Source organism: Phalacrocorax carbo, chromosome 3 (genome assembly GCF_963921805.1).
Source record: "Phalacrocorax carbo chromosome 3, bPhaCar2.1, whole genome shotgun sequence".
NCBI classification, from domain to species: Eukaryota; Metazoa; Chordata; class Aves; order Suliformes; family Phalacrocoracidae; genus Phalacrocorax; species Phalacrocorax carbo.
In genome coordinates this window covers 29092884-29106141 of record NC_087515.1, presented here as the reverse complement: position 1 = coordinate 29106141, position 13258 = coordinate 29092884, and positions in this window count along the sequence as shown.

The following is a 13258-nucleotide window of genomic DNA, read 5'->3' as shown; positions in this document are numbered from 1 at the left end:
TCTGGTTCAGCCTTGGCTGCGACATGCTTCCTTGGGTCAGGATCAAGGTTGCAGCCATGTAAGTTCTTGTGTTTGATTCTTACCTAAGAAAGAATAATCCTCGCAGCCCTAAGTTACTGGCAGTGGAGGGTCCGATGCATTTGCCTTGGTAAGGCTGAGCAGCGCTGCTCCTGCATGCATGAATGTGGAGTTTGGAGGGCTTGCTCCCTGCTGCAGAAACCCTGTCAGTCTTTATGCTTGTCATGGTGGGAGGTAGTGCCTGATGTTGCTTTCCAGTGTGATGAATTTGGAAATGATAGGACGGGACGATGTGAGGTTGTGAGTGGGGTTTGCTGTGGGTCTGTCGGTAGTGGAGACAGAGTGGATCAAACCCTTCATTTGTGCAGACCTGTTCCCTTAGAGCCAGAAAAAGAAAAATAGATTTGCCCCATTTCTAGGAGAAAGCAAGGCTTGAAGGGGTGGGGGCTACAGTTGCAAAGGCGTTTAAGCAGACATAGGCGTTGCTTTACCACAGAACCCCCCCAGAAAGGTTATTTCTGACTTTAAGGTCAGAACCGAAGCTTGATCACCAATCCCCTGCTCTTACTGCTGGCTGCAACACAATCCCAGCCTCTCCAAGGTAGGGCACAGATAAAATAAACATAAATCAGGAAAATACTTCAATAGCCTTTGATGTACACATGCGTGTCAGCGAGGGCAGGACCTGCTTTTCCCAGCTCAGCGTCAGCATTCTTGCTTGTGTGCAAGGTATGCTAAAATAGGTACGGTCCTGGAAAATTGATTACCTCATAACTTATTAACCATTTCTCCCCTTTGGGCGCTTGGGATAGACCCCTGAGTACTTGTTTCTGAGAGCATTGCCCTCGAGACCTGGGTCTCATGAGTAGGTCCCTCAGACTGAGCTTGTAAAGCAAGGCAGGGTGTTTGGAGTGAGTGTCACTTCTGGTTGTGAATTTACTTTCTCTTTATAAACTGGGAATTCTATGGAATGGTGAACTATCAGTGTGTGAGAGTGTTAAGACCTTCTGTAAATCTCTATTAAAGCTAAAACTGTTCAATTCATTGATCTTGCAAGCTATCCGGATTCCAAGGTTGGACTTTCAGACCCAAGAGATTGTTTAAAGTTCCTTGCTAAGTATCTCATATGCTTTATTCTTCTGGGTCACACCAGGGACCAAACCAAATCCCCCTTTTTGTCTTGACAGATGATTTTCTGAGGCTTCTTACGACTTTCTCTTTCACAAATGTGCTAACACCCTTTGGAGAAAGACAAATCAAAGGTCCCTCTCCTACCTGCTTGACAGATATGGGCTAGGAATGTTTCAAGATGAAGCAATCGTGTAGGGAGTGCGTTGTTACTTTATGGTCACAAGATCTGGCAACAACTCATTGCAGGGAGGCGTGTCCAAAAGCACACGCAGGAGCTGATGAGACCGAGATAGGAGCCACAAGGGGTGTGGGAAAGTGCCGAGCAGACTGGGAGCGTTTTGGCCTTGGGTCCCACTCGGCCGCGATGGAGCTGGCTCCCAGCGCGTGCACTGCCAGCAGCAGGAAAGCCTCTGGGAACTGAAGATGCTGATTCAGTAGGGAGGACAAAAATAAAGCATGCTATCTCTTTGAGTTAAGAAAGTAATCAGAGAGATAACAAGTGGTTTATGGCTGTCTCATTGGTAGTATCTGCTTTCCTGAAGGTACCACGGAGGAGGTTACTGATGAGCAGGTTTCAAATGGTTTGAGCACAGCCTGACATCAGCAGCCGATAATTAGAGCCATTGGTTTTCCCCCTGGGCATGATGCTGCTGGCAGCAAAGTGAGGTGGTTCAAGCCATGCTGCGTTCCCAGCAGTCCTGGGTGCTGCCAGCCCCCGGCATCCTCCCACTGCTGGGTGCAGTATTAACCTGTCTGCTCAATCAGGTGCTCCTTTTGCTGAGGGGTTTCTTTCTTCTGCTATCTCCACACCATCTGTTGGACTCTTGTCCCAGTGGAGCCTGAGATGGAAGAGTGGTCTCCTTTCTTGTCTTGCTGTAGCTGTCTTCTGCATCTTTTCCAACCCTGTCATTCCTCAGGCAAGAGGAAAGCTATTTAAAGCCAGTCATTTTCAAGGTGTATGTGGTGGGATGAATGTTTTCAGCCACCCTGATGGGCTCCTCGTTTGATTTGGGTATTATCCAGACAGCATTTCTCCTAGGGAGGCCAGAGCCCAAGATCACCTTCTGCAGCTATTCCTGCTTGTGAGCTTGCAACCACATTGTTACTAGAAACAAAGGACACTGTTGGAATGACAAAATTGCATACTGCAATCACCTGCTGAGAAGCATGCTGGTCTCTAGTTGGTCCTGCCCAGTGTGGGGAGGCCTGTCAGGTGTGCAATGAGCTGTAGCAGGACTTATCCGGTGTGCAGCCAGAAATCCTGATGGTCACTCAGTGACTGATCTGCTCTTTGCATCTTTATGGAGCCAGTATGCTGGAGTATGTAGAGATACGGTCCCTTGCCTCAAAAGCTGTCTGAGCCCCTGTTAAATATGACTGGATCCAGTCTGGCTTAAATCCTCCACCATGAGATGCCCATCTGTTTGGCATGTTCCTGGGCTGTGACACAAGTTTGTCAGAGTGAGCACAGAGCCTGTGAACTCCTGCCTCAGGGCTGGGTTCATTTCAGTGACGAGGAAAAATAACCTAAAGTTCTATTCCTGGGGATAAGAATTGCTGGATCTGGGAGGGAAAGAGTTCAGCACAGTACAGAAACATTTTAAAAAACCTAACATGAATCAGGGAGTAAAGTTAAAACATGTAACAAACAATTTCTCATACATAAAAACACTTAACCAGAGGTTAAATGTAATTTGATTCATATACCTTATCTTCACACTTGTGTACCTTAGCTTCTTTGATTGTCTATATATAAGAGGTGACATTGGAGAGCACGGATTTATCATGAAGATTTATTTGTCATGGAGAGATGAAGGAGCTGTCTGGCACTTGGAGGTTTCATATCAAGTTGCGCTTCTGGCGGATGCCAGTGGAGCATTTAAAGAAGATCACATTGTAGAGCACAGTAGTAAGTTGCTATAAGGATGGACAGAAGTTTGTCTGAATAGAGGGACTCTTAATAGAGAGACACCAGATTTGTAAGATCTCTCTCTGGTCCAGGACCCATGCAGGTACAAAACGTCTAGCCAGAGGCATAGGCAGCAGCTTTCCTGAGGGCATGTTCTGGTCATTTGTTAAAACCCATTGGGGTGGTGGAAAGGATGCTGGCATGAAAAACTATATTGGCAGCGGGGCTGAGGAGCTTGACTGGAGCCATTTACATTTTCAGAGGTCTGAACAAGGTCTGACAGTCCTGAACAAAGCTTTGCCCTGCTAGCATCTATCTGAAAGCTCTTTTCAAGGCATCCAGTTTCGATGCAGTGCTGTGCATCTGCCTCACATTCCTTTGCTCTGTCTTGTAAAACTCCAACACCTAAGGCCAAACTTGCAGTTACTGATGATATCTTGTAGGGATTTTTTTCCAGCGGCAGACAAGTGGTGCCGAGGAGCAGACTGGCAGTTTGTGCTCCTTCTCCAAGCCCTCTTTTGTTTTCAGCTGTGCTTCTTGAGTGGCAAGGGCTGCAGTGACCATCAGGTCATGGTGTGGAGTCCAGCTGTGCTTCAGCTGTTGATCATACTGGAGTGCAGCCTATGGAGAAACCCCTCTGGGCTTGGCTCTTCTGGGCTGGGGTCTGTTGCAGTGCTTGAAAGGGAAATTCAAGCAGGCTGGGTGGGCTGTTGCTGCCAATTGACTCAGCTGAACTGCCCATGTAGCTTCAGTAAAAATCTCAGAAAGCTTGAAATGAGAACCTGGTACCTATGCTCAATTTCTGATGCTTATTGAGGATTTGGTGCAGTCATGAGTACATAAACTTTGTTGGGGAATCTAGGCAGATAAAATGTTTACAGGTCTATAGGATCTGTATGAAACAGTATGTTGGCTATAAGGCAGCACTGGGTTTCTCTGGGAGTCCTCTCTGCTGCTAATTTTCACCCACGCTTGTAAATAACACTGTGGAAGCAGGAGGCAAGACCTTATGCTTTAGACAGGTGATATCCTTCCACTTTGCAGTTTGGGGGGGCAGAGGACAGGGATGACCATGGTAACAGAGCAGAGTGAGGAGCAGAGCCCAGGAGCTAGAACTCTTGCTTTACTAATGTTACAAATCCATTTCTGAAAACTTCATCTGGTTGCTGATAAATGTGGTTATTAGCTACAGCTTCGGACATTGATGCTCTTCTCCTGGAAGCCAAAGCAAATTAGGTCCTTATTGTGTCCAGCTGTCCTATATGCACTGAAAATGCCAGAGCAATTTTAGCTTCAACGAAGTGACACTGAAGTCTTATTAGTGCCATTGACTAAATCCCTTCTTACTGCTGTATGAGCATTAGCAAATGATACTCTGCACCTTAGCTCTAAGTGAAGAGCAATGCATATGTAAGGCAGTTTACCATCCTATATTTAACAAAGCCATGATTACATGGAGATATAGAAGGGGTTGATAAGCCTTTTGAGTACTCTGCAGAGAAATGGCACGAAAATAGTTGTAGTGTTGTTTCTAATTGCAATGGATGAGCAGCCTGGCTCATTAATCCTCCCTATCAGCAGCACATAGCCTGTCTGCACCAGAATAGCCCTGATCTCAGCAAACCTGCATCCAGCCCTGGCCTTCTCTTTTCGACGTATTTGGAAAAGATGAGCTTCCAGCGCAGCTTCAAAGGGACTTGCCCTTGGCTGGGCTGCCTTTCCACAGCAGAGATAACCCAGGGTGTGAGGGGCTTCACAGCATTTTGGGGGACTACTGGGGAGGGCGCGGATGTCTGTGCAACCCCGACTTTAGGCTGAGCAAGAGTGCTGGTTTGGCAGGTGCCTCAGCACAGGTGGCCATGCCGGTGAGCAGTGAAACATCACACCAGCATCTCTAATCACTTGGGGTGGTGGGGCTGCTGCCCGTGCCGGCAACTGTCAGCTGCACAGCACAAGCACCAGCATGGTAGGAACTGCTCCCTGGCCCCACCCGGCATGGCTTTACACTGCTACAGCCTTCGCTTTAAAGCCAGAAGATATAATTCAGAGGGAGCTGTTGGGCAAAGGGCCTGTGCTGTTGTGCAGGAGCCGGCCAGCGAGCCCCAAGGCGAAGCTCCAGCTCGATGCCCCAAAGGCAGCTGCTCTCAGAAGCCTTGGGCATGGAGCAGCCAGCCTGGAGAGGGGTGATGGATGCAGCCGGGCTCAGGTGATGGCACTGAGCTGCTGTGTGCCAGCTCCACAGTTTGGGGAACAGCAGCTGCCATCCCTGCCTGCCCAGCCCAGACTCCCTTCTATTTGTCCCCTTTCTTCCTGGACACCTGCACAAAGCTTTTCCGGGGGCTATAATAAGCACTGTTAACAAGCCAAGCCTGTGTTTTCTTGCTGTCCTCAGTGACTTCAGTCTAAGCTGTGATTGCAGAAATTTTCTCCCGAGAGATGGTGTGAGCTACTCTTGAAATCTGAACCTGAGTCTTTAATGGCACTCAGTACTATTGCAATCGTCCTGAAATCCTTGCGGTAGGAGCCTGGAGTCAGGTACTACACAAACGAGAAAGCTGAGGCTGGAGTCAGACAGTGACTTGGGAAACGGTCCTGCTTAGGGCAGAGGCTGCACAGTGCATCATGAGGTGCAGAGTGCCGCCTACCTGGTGTAACAGGTTGGAGGACAGTAGTGCAAAAACAGGGACCATAGCAACAGGGCAAGCACACGTGCAATGGTACCACTGTTTTGGCTGCTAAATGGGGGTTTGGTTTTCTGCCCCATACCCATATGGTATGCAGTTCACTAAGTATCGTGCAGGCAGGAGATTTGGTTTTGGGACAGGCTAATGCCAATTGAGAGCTAGGAATGTTTTCCTCATCTATTTTCTTCATTTTAATTGTGTGTATCCTATTGGCTTTGAAGACTGAACAGCTAGACAGCAACACCTTATAGCACACCCTGATGTGTCAGCTGAATCTGACAGCCATCTGCATCTGCTTGATCGGTACCAACCTGGTTCAAGACAGGCCTCTGCAGCGCAAAGCCCTTTCCCACTCACCACCTTGCAAAGAGCTGCTTGTTGCAAGTTGTTTGATCCAGGATACACTGGACCTAATGTCCCTCTCAGGTGAATTCCTGGGATGACTGGCCTGGACGTGGCTAGATAAACCACTGGGGAGTTAAATAAATAAACTCCTGCTACCTTTGCCTTGATTTCGCTAGGATGACCTCATATTGTACATGAGGAAGCAGAGAAGCCATGACTTAGTGCAATCTGTCAGAGTAAGGGTCATGTATGGAGAAACTGGGCAAAAGGATTTCTGGATCATTCTAAGGTCCTAAGGAAATATAGTATAGTATTTTTGCTGCTTTAATCTCTCCTGTTCTATGTTTCTGCCTGCTGGATGCCTTCAGTAGCACTCTACATGCGTGGTCTACACCCACAGAATAATGATGTCTTGCTTATTAAAATTCTCCTTTCTGCTTCAGCTGGAGATAGTATTTCTCTTTGTTTCTTTTTTCACCTTTAAGGTGAAAAAAATTTAGGCTTTTAATGACTGGAGGGTGGAAAAGGCATAACCACCTTGCTGGAAAACACCACACTTGGGAGATGCTAAGAAGGAGAGGACGGCACGCACAGGGAAACCTGGGCACAGAAGTGAGAGTGCCTCCTCACCTGGGTTTGAGGGACAATGCTGGATCTCTGCTGAGTGATGGGGAATCAGGAACACCACCCCTGGCAGTCAGTAGGTGGACCACTTGAGATGAACTGCTGACCAGGAAAAGAATGGGGTCCTGGGAGCTGGGCTGGAGCAAAACAGTAATTTTGCTTCACGCATTTCTTTATGATATCATTGGCCTGGTTCAGAGAGATGGAAACAGTGACCCTAGCAGAAAGGGAGTTTCTACGTGGCCAAAAGTCCACCTTAGTCCCTGCTCTGGGCAGTGGGGGGAGCTGGGTTGGGATAGGATACCTGCAGAAGGCAATGGAGACATTGTGTTCTCATCTGAAGGTTTGAGATGCTGCAGGAGTTTTCAACTTCCCAGGGAGGGCCTGGGGCTAGCTGCATCCTGATGACCGAAAGCCAGTTGGGTCCAGCTGGCATCCTAATGCTGGGAGACAAGCCTGGGTGTCCAGCTTATTGGCAGCTTTGCCCACCTGAGAACCATCTTGGCTTCCTTGCAACCCTTTTGCTATGAAGGTTAAATTCTGTTGCCTCATGCAGGGGACTTGGGCATTCTGTCATCACCCCGCTGGCTCTGTTAGTATCATCGCAGTTTCCTTATCCTTGCACTTATCATGAGAAGGCTCGGGTTTCAGTTCCTTATAACTTCGCTGAACTTGAGCTATTTGGGGCTAAATATTTCCATCCTGGGTGGGTGTCAAGGCTAAGCCCTTTGCACTCATCTGAAGCTAATTTAGTTTATTTCCATTGTGTTCTTAGGTAATCCTCTTTTAGCTTGAACTGACGAGGATTTTTTGAGTAAGATGTTTTGATTTTTATTCATTAGGAAAATGAAAATAATTTAATTTTCATAACGAGAATTATTCATTTCATTAACAGCAAAGCATTGCATGGAATGCGTAATTCTAATAAGGTTTTTGTTTAGAAAATAATTGGGTCAGAGTGTGTTACTTTGGCCTTTTTAGTGATGAAATAATTTGATTGCTCACCCCCCAAAAAAAGGGCTTCATCTTCTGAATGCATATCTAAGAAGTTGCTGCTGGAGAGAAGTGCTTTGACTTTTGTCAAAATTTTTCAGTCATCTGTAAATTAACCATTTTGTAAATGGCTTGGTGCAGGCAGTTTTTGAAATGATGGTGCTTCTTCCAATAAAGAATGTCAGTATTTCGCAGTGGATAATAATCCCAAATAGCAAATGTGAGCAGAGAGAGGAGATTTGCCTGACTGCCTCATTTGTTTTACAGTCTTTGAAGCACCCTGAGGCTGTGGAGGTGCCTCACCAGGGGCTTGTGCAGGGTCTGTGTGGGTCACTGGTGGGACTGCTGGTACACAGCGCCTGCCTCAACTGCCTGCATCATGAGTGTTACCCAGATCTGTTAATGATGACAGAGTGGTGTGCTGACACCTTGAAATGTGGCTCCTGCTCTTCCAGGTGAGTCCAAGAGTTCACTCGTGGTTGGAACCGGGTAGGAGAAGGGTCCAACCTGGCATTGGTGGGAGAGAGAAAACAGGAAGAAGCTCCTGTTTCCTGTTCATATTGTCTTCAGGCAGTTTGGTCTGTGGCATGGACTCCTAGTCATGCTACTGCTAAACCCCACTTTAAGGGGCTATGGTTGAGATAGGAAAATGTCTGAGTCAACAGCTAACAGCACCTACAATACTGCTGCATCTTTCCTGGAGGGTAGGTGTTGACATTGTATTTGTTTTACCAGGACTATTTAATTGCAAAGGGGGGCCAAATAGTTATCCCTGAATTGGGTCTTAATGTGAAGGTGAAATTCTCTTTATAGAAAACAATGACATACTCTTACATTCATGAGAGATCTTAAAAAATACTGACTTACAGAGGCTCCCCAGAGTTTCAAGCTTTTCCAAACTACTACTTCAGTCTCTTCAGCCTGCCAGACTTAAGGGGAAGTGAAGCTTTCCTTCTAGGTGACAGTTTCTAACAACATACTTTATGCCGGTATTTCTTTTCTTTCTTCCTAATATTTGTTTGCCTGATCTCCTTTGGAGCACTCAGGCTAGAAGTACTCAGCTATGTCTACTGAGAAAAGCCTTCACTTGATGTCCTGAAAGTAGTAGGAGAAGATCTTACAGGAGTTTTATCTTTGTAGTCTTGGAAGGTGCAACTCCTCCTGACTGAGCTATTGACTCTGGGCATGTGTTTGAGCTGGGTGTTCAGTGTTGGATCTCCATGTGAGGGTCCAGCCCTGGAAACTATCGAATCCAAGCCAACATCAAGAACAAGCCATGCTGCTGAGGGTTGGGCTATAGCAATGCTGTGTTCCCACTCTGAGAAATGTGAGCTGCTTCATCCCTTTCCTGGAGCACATCCTGACCTGAGGTGGCCACCAGCCAGTGTAGAGGTTACAGCAGGGGCTGATCTCCCTGATCTGGGATCTCACCTGACAGGTATGTCAGGGGAGGTTTACCTTGTTTCTGGTCCTCTTCCCGGACAAGCAGACACTTCTGTGCTGAAGTGTGATCTTAATTGTCATGCTCAGCGTTCTTGCCTGTAAAATGAGGGGAGGGAATAGTTTACATCTCAGAGCTCCATGCTCCTTGCAGAGAGTGTGGATGGAAGAAGTTAGGTTGGAGGTCCTCAGAGAGGAGTTGTGGCCTAAGGAGCAAATGCCGGTGTACTTCTCTGGATTCACCCTGAAAGCACTTGAAGAGCACTTGACACTGCATGTGGTAACGGGATAGGAATGCTTGTTAACAAGAGCAGGAACACTAATATGTTTGTGAAACAATATTATGCAACTGAAGTCAATATAGTGCTTTGAATTGCCAAAGAGCAATTCAAGAAGTAGGGAGTATGAAAGTTCATACGCTTGAAAGCCAAGGGCCTCACATTGCCCATGACTGATTTGCTCAGCTCTGCTTTCCTAGTGCTCAGCTGTGCCGACAGCCTTGTGCCTGAAGTGCCGTGCTCGTTCTGAGCCTGAGTGAAAGCATATTTTTCCTATTGCAAGATGCTGGTAAGAAATCGAGGTATGCCTGAATACCAGGCTAGAGATAAAGGCAACACATGGCTTTTATAATTCAGAGCATTTAGTTCATCTCGGCGTAAAACATTGCTGTTGTCTTTTCAGCTATATGATCCCCATGCTTTTGTGCAGAATTATCCTGGGTCATTCAGAGATGCAGCAAAAGTGTTTAGGTATTCACTAGGGATGATTAATGCTAAATTAAAGGAGGTTTGATGTTTAGTGTAGTCAAGAAAATTGTGAAAGGAAAAAAGCAACATGTTGAAGTTGGTTTCCCTGTGATAAAAGAGAACAAGCAGTAAAAGCTGGTATAAAGACCTGCAATACAATACGAGAAAATTAGCTGAGAATGTGCTGAAAAGAACAAAATGGTTCACAATTATGATGAAACCAGTCCTGTGGAGAAGCTGGCATCTAAGGTTGAGTTAAAAGCAAGCAAAGTATGCCGAAAAGGGATTTTAATATCTTCATAATTCATATATATATATAAAAGTTGGTAAATTACCTCTTATGTCTTTAAAAAACATCCGCACATTGTTTGCAGGACAGCTACCAGGGGCAATTGTTCATTTCATACGGATAATTCCACTGATGAGGTAAAAGGTATCGCTTTAAATAATTTTCCAGCAACTTTTCTCTATTAAAATGTAAAGTGCAGAATTTCATATCTTGTTTGCACAGTTTTGGTTTTGCATGGATGAAACTAGGATTGCTTCCTCCGAATTATTTTATAAACTTTATAGCACTTTTTGGACTTTGCTAGCAAAATTTTTACAGACCTGTGATCACAGCATTAGCAATCTGATTTCCTCAAAACCATCTTTGCAATTAGCAGTTGTGAGTGAACTTTTAAGAAAGTGAGAGACATGCAGTCTTTGCGTCATGGCCTTTTCTGCATGTCTTTGAACAGCAGCCTCAGGAAAGATGTGTGTGGTTTCTTGGAAGACCCCGGTTAGAAACTGTCCAAATATTCAGTGTGGCATAGCTGAGCAAAACCAAGTTCAGAAACCAGGAAAATGGAGGATATGGCTGGGGTGTCCCACCTGTCAGGCTGGTGATCTAGTGAAGGGAGCACTGGCATCCTCAGCTCTCCAAGAGAAATGACTTCTTCACCCTTCACCCTTCACCACTCAGTGGTGCAAAGTGATGTAGTTAGAGAGGCAGTCTGGTGGTTTTACATTTAGAGCACCACATCCTCTGCCAAAGTCCAGGTGACTGATGAGTTTGCAAACCTCCTTTTAAGCATCTTATTTTCCTATTTACTGCCTTGGGGCTGAAATCTCCAAAGCTTCTAAGCTCCTGCAAAGGGAAACCCTCTCAGACCACTGATCTTGAAAGTCCTGCGAACACTGCCTGAAGCTGAAGCTCTCAGAAAGTTGGAGGCTTTGATGCTCATTACACGCACCTGGTTCCTCTTGCGCCTCTCCCCAGGTTCTGGTTGTGTTCTGTAAATGGAAAGAGAGAGATAATTTGTAAAGAAAAATGTATTTTTTTCTAGATTCCCCCACTCCTTATTATGTTTTGAACACTCAATTATCCTGTTCCAGACAGAATGCAATAGTTCTCAGAAAATATGGTGCTTTTTTCTTCCTTATCAGCGCCACTCTAACCCAGAAAATAAATCAGTGAAAGTTCAAATTCCAGTCTAGTTATCAAAATCACAATGTTGGAGCGATTACAAAATAAGTCTGCCTCTCTGTACCCATACTTTTAAAATTACTCACTAATTTTGGCAGTTCAAGCCAAAATCTATGATCCTATTTGAAAGTAGCTACTTATAAATCCAGATTTTCAAGCTTTGTCATGTTTAGCACCAGCTTTTTGGATTGTGGTGATCGTTGGTCGTGTTACAATTTGACCCACCTCAATCCACCGACAGTATATTTTTCCCACTACTAGTTGTTCACACTGTTTTGCTTTTGCTCAGCTTTGCTCCTTCATCATCTTCTCCTGAACTGACCCCGAGGTTGAATGCTACAGAAATAACCTTCCACAAACAATTAGATAGTCTGCTTTCTGTCATCCTAACCACACACTAGCTTGTTGATTGAATAATTTTATTTCAAGCTTATTCAGTAATCCTTTAAAGGATTTCTTTTTGAATGCAAATAAGGGGATAATTATTTAATGTATTTATTTTATTAATGTACTTTACATCATTTTTTTACCCTAATTGTTTTGAGGTTTTTATATCCTTACTGCATTACAATCCTGATAGTAACACTGGGTTTTGAAATTTCAATGAATAACTTAAATTAACTTCTAAGTCAGGAAGAAGTAAACCTCATTCCTTGCTTCTAAGCTACTCTGACCTGACAAATTCAATTTCTGAAGCACTGTGTTCCTGTGATCGCCTTCCTTCCTAATGGACAGCATGGTCTTTAAGTTTCTTCTTGAAAAACTAATTTAGCTTTGAGTTTGAGTGTTAACTCTCTAGGTTCTTGTGATCAGGTGGCTTGGCAGAAGGGTAAGTCCATCTGCATTGTCAGGTCACTTAGGAAATCCAGTCCAGCCAGGCAGTTTCCAAAAGCTGAGACACATCTGTGTCATATGTGAAATGCATCAGTTAGTTGTGATTTCAGCATCAGTAAAACCCAGCTGTAGGTTGGAACCTGCAGTCCTCCATTAAAACGTGCTTTTTTTACTATGTAAGCAATAGCTTTCATTTAAAGGCATTGTTGTTCTTGGTCTATGTGCATGGGCAGGGAAACTGACCTACCTTTCCTTTTATTTATTTTACATTAATATAGTGCTACTGCCAACCTGGATGTAGTTCTTTGGCAATAACACTCTCACCTTCAGTGATCACCTGCAGACTATGAAAGCTCCTTAAAAATAACAAACAAATCTGTTGCCAAAATCTGTAGAAGCCTTTTCATAAATCCCGAAACAAACTTGGACCATAGTAATTGCCTCCAGGCAGGGCTGAATAGTGTTTCTGAGTGGCATAAAATTTGGGGTGAGAAAGGGTTGAATTAAATATCTTGAATAAACCAAATTTAAGATGTTTAAAAAAGAAGATGCTTTCTGGATAATAAGGAGCACCACAGTCCTCTCTCCACATCTGTCCCTTGTTGATCATGAAGGAGAGGACTTGGTTAAGAGGACATAGGTTAGGACTGGGCTTGCCCAAGAAATAATGTTTTCTAACTGACTAGAAAGGGTGGAAATAGGCAGCTGGGAATGAGAATTTCCATCAGAGGAAATAATGGGTTGATGCAATCATTATGCAGTGCTTAAATAAGGACTTGGAAATGATCTTGAGTCCAGAACATCTGCGCATTGCCCAAAAAAGTGTGTGTCAAAAACTGTGGTAACTGTTCTAGTTCATCCTAAAGTAACAGTGGATTTTCCAAGAGATCCTGATGTTTCTGATGCTTTCCCTCAGAAAGGGAAGTGTTCAGGGAGGATGAGACACAATTTCATGCACATGTGAAGTGCTAATGCTGAGTTACCAGCCTGTGTTGCCATGTGCTTTGCCTCCTCTCCCTGTGGGAAGTTTGCAGAGACTCCTGACTTGAACCTCAGTGACACAAGA